Source organism: Lissotriton vulgaris, chromosome 11 (assembly GCF_964263255.1).
Source record: "Lissotriton vulgaris chromosome 11, aLisVul1.2, whole genome shotgun sequence".
NCBI classification, from domain to species: Eukaryota; Metazoa; Chordata; class Amphibia; order Caudata; family Salamandridae; genus Lissotriton; species Lissotriton vulgaris.
In genome coordinates this window covers 741,211,084-741,215,686 of record NC_141699.1, presented here as the reverse complement: position 1 = coordinate 741,215,686, position 4,603 = coordinate 741,211,084, and the positions used below count along the sequence as shown (strand labels likewise).

The 4,603-nt window shown below is 45.4% G+C and overlaps 1 pseudogene; it reads left to right on the top strand.

Annotated features, from left to right (window-relative positions):
- The first annotated feature begins 372 nt into the window (after positions 1–372).
- On the top strand, positions 373–1,330 carry LOC147683423 (uncharacterized; annotated as a pseudogene).
- The last annotated feature ends 3,273 nt before the right edge of the window (positions 1,331–4,603 follow it).

Sequence of the window (4,603 nt, the reverse complement as noted above, 5' to 3'; positions counted from 1 at the left end):
CAAAAACTACAATACTGTCAGGAAGAAGTACAGTATTTAGGCCAACTGATTTCAGCATCAGGAAGAAGAGTTACACCAGGAAGAGTAGAAGCAATAAGGAATACTCCAGAACCACAGACAGTTAAGGACATGCAAAAGTTCCTGGGACTAGTGAACTATGTCAGACAGTGGATCTTTGATTATGCTACTATAACTGGACCACTCTTGAAAGCTGTCAAAATGGCTAAGGACAGGCATAACAAGATTGACTGGACACCTGAAATGACATCAGCCTTTGTAAAATTAAAAGATGAGATTACAAATGCACCAGTGTTGGGATCTCCTGATTATACAAAGGAATTCTATCTGTTCACACACTGTAATGGACAGGTCATGACAGCAGTCCTCACCCAGAAATACCCCTTGGGTCCCAAACCAATTGCATACTTCAGTGGCATGTTAGACTCAGTGATGAAAGGCCACTATCCTTGCGAACAGGCTCTTTCAACAGCAGCATTTGCCGTTGAGAAAAGCACCCCCATAGTCATGGGCTCCCCTCTGACGCTGTACACTGAGCATGCTGTCTTTGCAATAATACAGAAAGCTAAAACAACTCTTACCACACAGAGAGTATCAGGATATGAAGTCATACTGTCATTGCCTTCATTGAAGGTTATAAAATGCCACACTGTGAATCCAGCCACGTTCTTTGCACATCCGATTGCGACAGCTGACGATGACACCCATGATTGTGCCACATACTGCCCAGATGAGTCAGGCACAGCAAAGGAAGACCCATTACCAGACAGTGTAATTTACTTTGTTGATGGTTCTTCTACGATTGATCAAGAGACAGGGATCAGGCATACAGGGGCAGCTGTAGTCAGAGCACAACAGAATAACTCCTCAGACACTCTGGATATTGTACAGCAGATAACATTACCACCCCATTACTCAGCCCAGGCAGCTGAGTTGGTGGCATTAATAGCCGCCTTGAAGCATGGAGCTAATGAAAGAATTACTGTGTACTCTGATTCAGCATATGTCACCACAACAACGCATTCCAGCATATTGAGATGGAAAAGGCGCGGGTTTCTTAAGACAGATGGCACGCCTGTAATGCACAAACAGTTACTTGCAGAACTAATTGACTCCTTGACACTGCCAGCAGAAGTAGCAGTAGTGAAATGTGCAACACACACGAACGGTCAAGATTTTGTTTCCAGAGGAAATGCAATGGCAGATTGGGCTGCTAAAGCAGCAGCTAAAGGCCAAAGTTGTACACAACAACCATCCCCGACACAGACTGACTGCACCCCCATCTTGCTTGCCAAAAATACGCCCCCAATAGCGCAGGAAGAGATGCAAAACACAGATGAGGACACCAGCAAGTCACCACTCCCAGATACACCCGACCCAACACTTCCATATACAATTGATGACACACAGCAGTTTGACATCATTGCACAGTTGCACCTCAGAGAGATACAAGAAAGTGCCCAAGCTGAAGAAAAAGAGTTATGGAAGAAGAGGGGAGTACAACAGGATGCCTCAGATTTTATTTACAGACAGACAATGACAGGGAAGCCTGTCATGCCACAGGCTCTTTTGCAAATAGCACTTACCCAGCTGCACCTTCCTACACATGTCCCTCGTGATATCATGTCCTCTAACCTGCAGGCAGAATGGTTCATCCCCAATGCACATGAGCAAATACAACTCTTTGTCCATCAGTGCCTTATCTGTCAGCAGTATTCACCCAACCCAGCTATGAAAACAGTTGCTTCAACAATACCAAGGCCTAAGGGTCCCTTTAGGGAACTCCACATTGACTATGTGGACATGCTTGACAGATGTAACAATTACCGATACCTCATCGTGGTAGTATGTCCCTTCTCACGATGGATTGAGGCTGGACCTTGTGTCCATTGTGACGCAAAGGCCGCAGCTACCTTCCTACTTCGTGAGGTCATATGTCGCTGGGGATTACCAGAATCTATCCGCAGTGACAATGGCGGCCATTTTTCAAACTCCATCTTTGAGATAATGGCCACCATGTTAGGACTAAAACATAAACTTACTTCAGCCTATCACCCACAGAGCAATGGTATTTGTGAGCGCCTCAACGGATTGCTCAAAGCCAAGATCAGCAAAATAAGTGCCACTATTGGAAAGAAATGGCTCTATTGCCTCCCAATTGCTTTATTTGCACTCAGGAACAGCCCTAGCTCTGATCATCACCTCACACCTCACCAGCTTGTCACTGGCAGATCAATGAATATGGTTGTTCCTTCCACCAGACCTAAAGTAGACAATGAAACGTCTTCTGAGATTGTGAAAGCTGAATTATTTGATTATTTGTGTGCCCTAACCCGTGCTGCTAGGTTTCTTTCCATTCAGACATCCAAGACAAAGAAAAAGGACGGCACAATTTCCGATGAACTTTTGCCCATCCGCCCTGGAACACAGATCTTCATAAAGAAGCAAGTACGGAAGTGGAGAGACCCTAAGTACGAGGGACCATACCTGGTCATTGACTCTTCACCCACTGCGGTCCGAATTGCCGAACGCAAAGCATGGGTTCATTTGAACCACGTGAGGATCCACCCGGCACCAACAGAGACTTGAACTTCAACAGGAAGGAGGGCATCTTATTTCCTATGACGATCCAAGACCGTGAATATGGAGATCGAATGAGGGTCTATGGAATAAGAGACAGTAACAGACCAACGCCTCTTACCAAGATTTCAGTTAAAAAGATATGTACAGTCACTCTTATATTATTTGTTATGTTCGTTGCTTCAATGGCTATATTACATTGGCTTGCATTACAAGCAGAGAGAGAGAAGGCTATATCAAGTCAAGTTAGGCCTACCATCTCAGTAGGATATCACATGCCTAAAACAAGTCCTGGTAACATACTAGATGAAGAATACACCAGCAATGGCTGCACCACCCCTGTACCCACGACACCTTCCACACCCTCTGCAGACCACACCGAGTGGGACAGGGTACTTGATATCACTGTGAATGCCCCTGGGAAAGGTGTCCCTAGACGTTTCCGTCAGCATAAAAGGAGTGTCAGGTATAAAATGGGTCGCAATAAAACACCAAGGAGATATACCCCTCGCACACAACGTAAGGAGAAAGACACAGAACAAATATCAAACTGGGTTAGTGATCTCCAGGACACAGTTGTGTACACATTCGAACAACACTCTATGCCTGATTTGTTCTCCCAGCGCCCTGGTATGTCAGTACAGAATGATGGTACCCATAACGCATTGTTAGATAATATGTGGTACAGAGACATGAGGGAGGTGGGGAGAAAAGCCACGAATGATTCCTGCTTTGTGTGCTCATACATTCCACATGCTGTAGGTGCAGACAAATTGCTCATTCCCAAAGAGATTCCACCGGCCACTGCCAAATGTCTCCTACACCTGTTCCTTTGCCGCATACATGGTCAGATACAGCTCCAGTCAGCAAAAATTAATACAGCATTTGTAAACGTCTCAGACTGGGACAACAAGTATGTTACATTCACTGTTGTTTCTGACCCAGTAGAATTTGAGAGAAGAATGGAAGTTTACCATGAAATGGGAGTACCTGCTAATATGATACAGGTCTGGGAATATCAGTTTAGAAAATTAGGATACTTCACCTTCCCAACACCCCCATCAAAATGCCACTCACCCGAATCCCAACAGACTAACCATACCCATAACGCATGCCCTTGTCAGTGGAGACCCATTCTGCGCCTGAGGGCCAATATATATTTTAATAACAGATGGAATGGGCCACATGATTTAATATGCAAGGCAGCATCCTTAGGTAGCCCGGTTGAAGGTCAGGAGCATAAGCATTATACAAATGAGACTATTGGGAGGGAATGTGCTGAGATATGGGCACAGGAAACTAGAAGATATACCCTCAATGAGGGTACAAAGTACAAACCTAAAAGAGCATACAAACTTAAGTCTCCTCTCCTTTGCTTCCTAGGTACCGGAACAGTGCCTGTGGGCCGAAACACAAATTGCAGTCACACAGTCTTTAATTTTGACCTCCAGCACGGTACCTCTAGTCTCATGGACATCTACTGGGCATGCGGCGAGCACATCTACCTGCAGCTGCCCCCCCACTGGCAAGGACTATGTTCCATTGTGACAATGCATGAACTACATCTTGTTGTCCCTGCAGCGAACATTTCCCACATCCACACACACCCAATGGCAGATGACGTTACCCTGCTTCATCATGGGAAGAGAGAAATAATGAAATACTTCTCAGATGGCCCTTTTCAGAAAATACCTCAGGATTACAGACTCTTCAATGATGCCGAACTTTTCTTTGGGGGAGTTATCCCCATGTTCCAGACTAAAGCCAATGCTCGCTGGCTGCAAGTGACCAGATATGAACTAATGCAGCTTATCAACAACACCCGGGATGGGTTCAACGCCGTGAAAGAAGAACTTCGACCTCTACGACTTATGGTTCTAGAGCACAGATATGTTCTAGACCAGCTAACAGCAATGAATGGTGGTGTGTGCGCCAAGGTGGGAAAATCCTGCTGCACGTTCATTTTAGCGAACGACGCTGACAACGGAACACTCACGAAGGCCAT